The sequence below is a fragment of the Canis aureus genome, chromosome 3, assembly GCF_053574225.1.
Source record: "Canis aureus isolate CA01 chromosome 3, VMU_Caureus_v.1.0, whole genome shotgun sequence".
Taxonomy (NCBI): Eukaryota; Metazoa; Chordata; class Mammalia; order Carnivora; family Canidae; genus Canis; species Canis aureus.
The window spans coordinates 63,211,327-63,220,861 of NC_135613.1; the positions used below are offsets into that span (position 1 = coordinate 63,211,327).

Consider the following 9,535-nt stretch of genomic DNA (forward strand, 5'->3'; position numbering starts at 1 on the left):
CTCTATCTCTCTGTGTCTCTCATGAATAAATAAATAAATAAAATCTTTAAATAAATAAATAAATAAATAAATAAATAAATAAATAAATAAATAAATTCACCTACTGCTTTGAAAAAAAAAAAGTGACCATATTCTAAGAACTACATGAGGGGGAACAGAAGAAGGTGGTCCAAAGGTACCAACTTTGACTTTTAAGATAAAGAAGATAAAAACATAAGTATGAGGGATGTGATGTACATGATGACAATAGTTAACACTGATGTCTGGTGTATTTCAAAAGTTTTAAAAAGTATATCTGAAGAGTTCTCATCAGAGGGGAAAGGTTTTTGTCTTCTGGACCTATATGAGATAATGGATGTCAACTAAAATTATTGTCACCATCTCACAACATATGTTAGTCAACTTATGCTCTATACCTCACACAGTGCAGTGCATTAAATACCAATAAAAGTGGGAAAACATGCATAAAGACTCAGATACGTTGAAGCAGAAGTATGACAAATACTACCCAAACGAAGATTTAGTTGCTATATTAATATCAAACAAAATAGCCTTTAAGAAAAAAGCAAAGATGAAAGGGAATCACTACATAATTATAAAGGATTCAATTCAACAGGAAGATGAAGTGCTAAATGTGTATAAAAAGTGGAGCCTCGGTTCGCCTGCGCGTCCGGGGCTGCCGCGGACCCACTGCCCCGTCCCCGTCCCCGTCCGCGTCCCCGTCAGCGTCCCCGTCCCCGCCGCCGCCGCCGCGCCCTCCTCCAACAGCCACACCGCACTGAGGCTCCGCTTCCCGCGGAGGGGGATCCCCGACCTCAGCGGCCTCCACAACCACAGGGCAGGGGTGCGGACCCCGAGCTCTGGCAGAGCTGCACGCCCAGAGCACGCGAGCGGCTTCCCGCTGGACGACGTCATCAGCCCCACGTGGACAACCCGGGCCACCCCTACATCGTGACCGCGGGCTGCGTGGCAGGCGATGGGGAGTCCCACGACGTGAGCAAGGAGCTCTTCGACCCCATCCTCGAGCACCGGCCCGGCAGCTGCAAGCCCAGCGACGAGCACAAGACCGACCCCAACCCCGACAACCTGCAGGGCGGCGACGACCCGGCCCCCAACTATGTGCCGAGCTCGCGTCCGCGCCTTCTGCCCCCCCCCCCTGCGGCCGCCCTGGCGGGCGACCCGGCCCCGGTACTACGCGCTCAAGAGCATGACCGAGGCGGAGCAGCAGCAGCTCATCCACGACCACTTCCTCTTCGATGAGCCCGCGTCGCCCCTGCTCCTGGCCTCGGGCATGGCCCGCGACTGGCCGGACGCCCGCGGCATCTGGCACAGCGACAATAAGACCTTCCTGGTGTGGATCAACGAGGAAGACCACCTGCGGGTCATCTCCATGCAGAAAGGGGGCAACACGAAGGAGGCGTTCACTCGGTTCTGCAACGGCCCCACCCAGATGGAAACACTTTTCTAGTCAAAGAATTACGAATTCATGTGGAACCCTCACCTGGGCTACGTCCTCACCTGCCCACCCAACCTGGGCACAGGCCTGCGGGCAGGTGTGCACATCAAGCTGTCCCACCTGGGCAAGCATGAGACGTTCCCGGAGGTGCTCAAGCGGCTGCGGCTTCAGAAACGAGGCACAGGTGGTGTGGACACAGCTGCTGCGGGGGGCGTCTTTGAGGTCTCCAACGCAGACCGCCTGGGCTTCTCAGAGGTGGAGCTGGTACAGATGGTGGAGGACGGTGTGAGCTGCCCATCGAGATGGAGCAGGGCTGGGGCAGGGCCAGGCCATTGATGACCTCGTGCCTGCCCCGAAGTGAGGCCCCAGCCCGCATCTGCCACCACCAGCAGCCCTGCTGCTTCCGAACTTATTGCCCGGGCAGTGCCCACCATGCGCCCCCCTATGTTCACCACTTGGCCGGCTGAGCCCTTAGCCTCGCTGTAGAGACTTCTGTCGCCCTTGGTAGAGTTTATTTTTATGATGGCTAAGATGTTGCTGATGCTGAAATAAACTAGGGTTTCGTGCTGAAAAAAAAAAAAAAAAAAAGTAGAGCCTCAACATCTATAAGGAATAATGGATACCAGGATAATCAGGCATATCATTCATACTAAGGTATTTCAGTGTACTCCTCACCACTTAATGTAAGTCTCAAATTCAGCTCTTGGAGCAGGGCTGGATCGGGATTTAGCCTCTCGATCCCAGAGGGGGTATTAGCCTTTGCTTCCAGAAAGCTCCCTATCACTGACTCTATACAGTTTATTTTTTCTCCTAATTTATTTTTTTGACAATTTGCCTTGTGCTCTAGTAGTATGTTAAAAAATAGAAATGTTTTTGGTTTTTAGTTATATTGTATTTGGTTTTTAGTTACCAAATACCAAAAGTATTTGGTTTTTAGTTATATTGGAGAAAAAGGGGGCTTTCAGAAACTCTAATGTGTCCTGATGCTGGAAAACAATGTCTTCTCTCATTTCTTCTCTGCCTCCTTGTTTATAGTCCTATTCCCTTCCTAAAATTATCCTTATTTGAAGGCTAAAGTGATCCTTCTTCCTCTTCTTCCTCCTCCTCCTCCTCCTCTTCTTCTTTTTCTTCTTCTTCTTCTTCTTCTTCTTCTTCTTCTTCTTCTTCTTCTTCTCCTTTTTCTTTCTCTGCTTCTCCTTTTCTTCTTCTTTTCCTCCTCTTTTTCTTTTTAAATAAGTTGGACATGGAGCCCAACATGGGGCTTGAACTCATGGGTCTGAGATTGAGACCTGAGCCAAGATCAAGAGTCAGATGCTTAACTGACTGAGACTCCCAGATACCCCAGAGAGTGATCTTTCTAAAATGAGAATCTAATGATGTCTCTACCCTGCATGACTGTCTTCTGTGTCTTATGACCACAAAAGATTTCTCCAGGCATCTGCCTGTTACAACAGCAACTTCTCCTTTGAGCTCAGGGCTGCAAGGTTTAAACTTGAGACTACTTGGAGTTCTCTGTGGTCACTCGGTGCTCTGTATGTTCAGATACCTTTAAATTTCTCCCTTCCTCAGGATGGATATTTAGTGCCTATGCAGCAGCATGGCCATGCTGGCTAAGATATCACATGCTTTCATAGGGGAATGTAAATTATCACCACTCTTCTTCTTCCTGAAATTCTCTGTTCATTCTCCTTTCTCTTCCCCAGCGAGTCTCCCACATGACAGCACAACTGTCAGACTTTGCTGGAGAGCTAAGTCCTGATTCATCAATGCCTGGGATGTCCAAGCTGCTAAACATTCTGATCATTAGTCCTACTCCCACCTTTTTTTCTAGGGGAATCCTGTTTGGGCCTCAAGTTCCAGCAAAGCATTCCATGGCTTTCTTTCCTTTCTCCTCCTGTGCTGGACTGGCTCTCTGCATGCCTCCACCTTTTCCTGTCCCACACTATATTATGAATGTTTCTCCTACACGTATGCACCTTGAGGGCAAAGCCATGACTTATTTATCATAGCATGCACTGTTCATAGCATAGTGTTTGGTATATCATCAAACCTCAGTAGAGCCTCAGATTTTGCAGTGTGCATTTATATGGGCTCCACTTTTGATAATTCTACAAAAGAGACTGAAAACCTGATCTAACTTAATATTACTTGGAGCATGAATTTAGCAGCTGCAAGTGGTACCAAGCCTCCATTTTCTAGGAACAGAAGTATAAGTAATAAGGGGAAGTGCCTCCTCCTGGATGTGATTCTCCTTGCAAATTTGAGCAGAAAAAGCACACCCACAGAGCATACTCTGTTTATATTTCATATATAAAAATAATTCTGAGTGACTTCTGATTCTTTACCAAAATGCTGGATTACCAAAAGTACGGATGAAAAAGGTAGATTGTGTGCAAAAATATTGTACTAGAAATTTGATTTTACTTTGGGAAGATTAGTAATTTTGAAGATAATTCTCCTTAGATCTCATTCCTTACTCTAATTGAAAGACTGTACCACATTTTCATGTTGCTTTTATTTCTGGTTATTGCCATGGTAACAGTCTTATTCCAAAATACACGCATTTTGAGCTAATTTTTTTCTGGAGAAAAATAATAAGGAGAATAAAAGGTAAGGAAAAGAAGAAAAAGACTTCTGTTAAATAGGTTTTGTGATGTTCACCCATTAGCTTGATACCAAATAAAGCAAGTAATTTCTCTTTGGGGTAATTAAGAGAAGGACCAAAATGTGTTCATTTTAAAAGGACTTGTAAAATTTACAGGAGTGAAAAAATATGTTACTTAGAATTATAAATGAGAAAACGGAGCATAGTACATAAAGAATCAGACTGGAGAAGGGCGGGGCAAGACAGCGGAGCAGTAGGGTCCCCAAGTCACCTGGCCCCACCAACTTACCTAGATAACTTTAAAATCATCTTGAAAACCTATGAATTATGCCTGAGATTTAAAGAGAGAACAGCTGGAACGCTACAGAGAGAAGAGTTCGGGCTTCTAACAAGGTAGGAAGGCGGAAGAAGTAGAAATAAAAAAGAATCAAGTAGGGGAGGGGCCCTGCGAGGAGCTGGGCTAAGGACCAAAACGAAAGCCTCCAGGACAGGAAAACCCAGCCCCGAGAAGCAGGAACTGTAAAAATCCACACCGGATTCTTTCCAGACCAAAAGGCACTGCAGGGAACTTGGGCAGAACCACAGGAGGGGCAGTGGGGCCTCCAGTCTCCCGGAGTCACTAACAGAGGGAGAGCGGCCACACACCACAGGCCGAGCTCGGGAAAGGGCTGGAGCACGCACCCGGGGCCCCGGGGAGAAGCAGGTGGGTCAGGCGGGGGCTGGGGGGGTGTGTCTGCGCCCTGCTGCCTTCAGGAGCCGCGCCCCGGGAGCACGATTCCAGCAGCACAGGCCCCAGATCCCAGGGCGCCAGGGGACACAGCCCAGGATCCTGTGCTCCCCCCGGGGACAGGCGGAGGCAGGGAGGGTACAGGACAGCGAGGATGCTCCTGCCACCAGGTGCCCCTGAGCTATGGAGATCAGCAGCCCCCTGCCGCCAGGAGCATCCGGGCCAGTGCAGACTGGGAGCCAGGGTAGTTACTGCGGGAGCTGACTCCAGAGCTGGAGAGCTGGCCGCTGCCAGTGGTGTTGTTCTTCCTGGTGTCACCCTGTGCCTGGAATGGAGCGGGACCTCCAGGGTAGGGAGGCCTCACGGGGTTAACAGCTCCCACTGAGCCCGGTACCGGGGGGGCGGGGCAGCTCCCCCAGATGCACACCCCTAAGAGCACAGCAGGCCCCTCCCCCAGAAGACCACCTTGAAGGACAGGGGAGGAGCAAGTTCTTGACCCAGTGGCACTGGAAACTCCAGGGTAAGTCGAGGGATTTACAGTATATAGAAACAGAGGATACTCCACCTTGTTTTTGTTTTTTGTTGTTTGTTTTTTCTTTTTTTTAATTTTTTTCAGTACAACTGATTTTTAGTCACTCTGCACTGAGCAAAATGACTAGAAAGAACTCACCACAAAAGAAAGAACCAGAAACAGTACTCTGCCACAGAGTTACAGAATTTGGATTACAATTCGATGTCTAAAAGCCAATTCAGAAGCACAATTATAAAGCTACTGGTGGCTCTGGAAAAAAGCATAAAGGATTTTGGAGACTTCATGACTGCATTTAGATCTAATCAGGCCAAAATTAAAATCAATTAAATGAGATGCAATCCAAACTGGAGGTCCTAACAATGAGGATTAATGAGGTAGAAGAAAGAGTGAATGACAGAAGAAAAGTTGATGACAAGGAAGGAAGCTGAGGAAAAAAGTGAAAAACAATTAAAAGACCATGAGGAGGGCAGCTCAGGTGGCTCAGCGGTTTAGCACCACCTTTGGACTTGGGCGTGATCCTGGAGACCTGGGATCCAGTCCCACGTCAGGCTCCCTGTGTGGAGCCTGCTTCTCCCTCCGCCTGTGTCTCTGCCTCTCTCTGTGTGTCTCTAATGAATAAATAAAATCTTAAAAAATAAAGGACCATTAGGAAAGGTTAAGGGAAATAAATGATAGCCTCAGAAGGAAAAATCTTCGTTTAATTGGGTTCCAGAGGGCGCTGAGAGGGACAGAGGACCAGAAAGCATATTTGAACAAATCATAGCTGAGAACTTCCCTAATGTGGGGAGGGAAACAGGAATTCAGATCCAGGAGATAGAGAGGTCCCCCCTGAAATCAATAAAAACGTTCAACACCTCGACATTTAATAGCGAAACTTGCAAATTCCAAAGATAAAGAGAAAATCCTTAAAGCAGCAGGAGACAAAAGATCCCTAATTATATGGGGAGAAATATTGGATTAACAGCAGACCTCTCCACGGAGACCTGGCAGGCCAGAAAAGGCTGACAGGATATATTCAGGGTCCTAAATGAGAAAAACATGCAGCCAAGAATACTCCAGCAAGGCTCTCATTCAGAATAGAAGGAGAGATAAAGAGCTTCCAGGATAGGCAGAAACTGAAAGAATATGTGACCACCAAACCAGCTCTGCAAGAAATATTAAGGGGGACTCTGTAAAAGAAAGAGGACGCCCAAAGAAATAATCCACAAAAACAGACTGAATAGATGTTATGATGACACTAAATTCATGTTTCAGTACTCTAAACGTGAATGGGCTTAATGATCCCATCAAAAGACACAGGGTTTCAGACTGGATAAAAAAGCAAGACCCATGTATATGCTGTCTACAAGAGACTCATCTGAGACCTAAGGACACCTACAGCCTGAAAATAAAAGGTTGGAGAACCATTTACCATTCAAATGGTCCTCAAAGGAAAGCTAGAGTAGCAATCCTCATATCAGATAAATTAAAGTTTATCCCAAAGACTGTAGTAAGAAATAAAAAGGGATGGTATATCATACTTAAAGGACCTATCCAACAAGAGGACCTAACAATCATGAATATTTATGCCCCTAATGTTTCTAGCAGCAATGTCCACAATAGCCAAACCATGGAAGGAGCCTGAGTGTCCATTGAAAGAAGAATGGATTAAGAAGATGTGGTCTATGTATTCAATGGGATATTCCTCAGCCATTAGAAACGATGAATACCCACCATTTTTTTCGACGCGGATGGAACTGCAGGGTATTATGCTGAGTGAAGTAAGTCAATCGGAGAAGGACAAACATTATATGTTCTCATTCATTTGGGGAATATAAAAAATAGTGAAAGGGAATAAAGGGGAAAGGAGAGAAAATGAGTGGGAAATATCAGTGAGGGTGACAGAACATGAAAGACTCCTAACTCTGGGAAGGTAACAAGGGGTAGTGGAAAGGGAGGTGGGCGGGGGTTGGGGTACTGGGTGACGGGCACTGATGGGGGCACTTGGCAGGATGAGCACTGGGTGTTATGCTATATGTTGGCAAATCAAACTCCAATAAAGAAGTATACAAAAATAGCTGACACGTTGTGTTTCGGCGACAGGCAGACAGACGACAGGCAGACGTAAAAGAAATATACAAAAACAAAAGGAATCAGACTTGTCTTATAGTCACAGTAGCAAGTGGTAGAGATAAGCATTTTTTCTTCAAAATATGACCTTGTGAATGGCAAACAAACAATACTGAAAGAGGCATGGCTGAATTTTTGTTAGAAAAGGTCATACTGGTTTATTTGCATATTGCAAATCTTTATTAACTCTATTCTTCTGCTTGGTGTAGGTTTTATTTGCTGTTCTTTCTCCAGTTCCTTTAGGTGTGAGGTTAGCTCGTTTATTTGTGTTTTTCCAAGTTTTTGAGGGATGCTTGTATTGCTATGTATTTCCCTCTTAGGACTGCTTTAGCTGAATCCCAAAGATTTTGAATAGTTGTATCTTCATTTTCATTAAATCCATGAATCTTTTCAATTCTTTTCTATGTTCCTAGAGAAGGGTTGATTCATCCATCTTTTAGTAGGATGCTCTTTAACCTCCACTTGTTTTTGAGTTTCTTCCAAATCTCTGTCATTGAGCATCATTTGCCACAAACAGAACACCACTGTCACCTCCTTAGGAAAATTACTCTCAGCTAGCTACTGCATGGACTACTGAAAAAATGCCCCAACTGCCTCTTCTATCTATTCCTGCCCAGACCAGCAGCTAGCATGAGCACTCTAGAACCATGAATCTGATCCTAATTTTCTCTTACTTGAAACTCTTCAATGGCTTTCCAATGAGCTCAAGATCAAGATCAAAATCCATAATTTGACCCTAAGGATGCTATACTATGTGTTCCCTCTGATGCTTCAGTTTCTTATCAACCAACATTATCTCTAACACCCTCTCCAACACTTATCATGCATGCACCCCAAAACTCTGTGCCCCAGTTACATCACACTTGTCTCTTCTAAGGACCTTGCATTGGTTTCCTCTGCCTGCATGCTCCTTTGCCTTCTCTGCACTTTGATAATTTTGGAGATTATCAGATTTAACTTTACGAGGGAGACTCCTTGGGCTGTATTAAGTCTACATGTTACGGGCCTCTTTAGTTGTAGATCCACTACCTTCATGTGCTTTTCATAGTATCTAGTTACATATTTGAGTAATTATAAGTTAATGCTTGCCTCTCTTACTTGACTATGAACTCTGTGAGGGCAGGGATTGGTTTTTTATTAAATCCCAGATTTTATTAGGGGCCTGGAGCAGTCATATTTTGTGGGTGCTTTCCCTTGACATATATTCTTTTACACTTTAATGACCTGTTTAAGTGACTGTATTCCTGGTATTATCAATACAAGCATAGTAGAGAACTGTAACATGATGCCATATCCAATCACCAAATGACCAAAAGCTAAGCTCCTTATAAACTAGTTAGTTAACTTCCTTGACAATTAGGTTTACAAGCAAATATTTTTATAAAATTCCAGTTATACATTAGCATGTATAGCATGTCTAGGCACAGGCTCAATTGCCATTATATCAGAATTAAAAGCTGTCATAACTTCAGGAGAAGCATGTTTTTATTCTTTTTTCAATTCCTGAAAACTTACTTTTATTAGTCTCATCTTCCAGATGTTCTTTTACTTGTCTAACATTTTCTAATGTATGATTTATATTTTTTACATCAACTTTAAGAGGTTCAATGTGGAATATGTCTCCAGTTATTTTGTGTTCCTCTATTTTCTGTTGACTTCAAATAATAACTTTTCCCTTCTATTGTCACATTCCTTACCTGTTCTGTTTTTCTACATCCCATCATGTTTTCCCCTTCTAATAGGTTAGGGTAAGGTTTGACTTAGAGCATGCTATTATGGTCCAATTTCCCGTATAACATACAATTGGTTGAGAAGATATCACGGCCATAGTCATGGGTACTTATGCCACAGGTCTATCCAAATATCTTGCAGTGATAAAGCTATTTTGGTTCCATTCCATCAGCATATCCTTAGGAACATGTTGTCCTTTTACCATAATGGAACTCTTTGTGGCCTGTGGGTTCCACCCACCCTTTTGACATTGGGGAACTACAAAAATGCAGTAGCACAATGTTCTGCCTCCTTCTTTAAGTGCCAATATCTTAATTTCACAGTTGCCCAAGGAATCACAGCCATTAGGATGTGTGGTATCTACCGTAGTTCTGC

General features: G+C 44.5%; 1 pseudogene; it reads left to right on the top strand.

Annotated features, from left to right (window-relative positions):
* Positions 1–571: 571 nt before the first annotated feature.
* On the top strand, positions 572–1,832 carry LOC144304613 (creatine kinase B-type pseudogene; annotated as a pseudogene).
* The last annotated feature ends 7,703 nt before the right edge of the window (positions 1,833–9,535 follow it).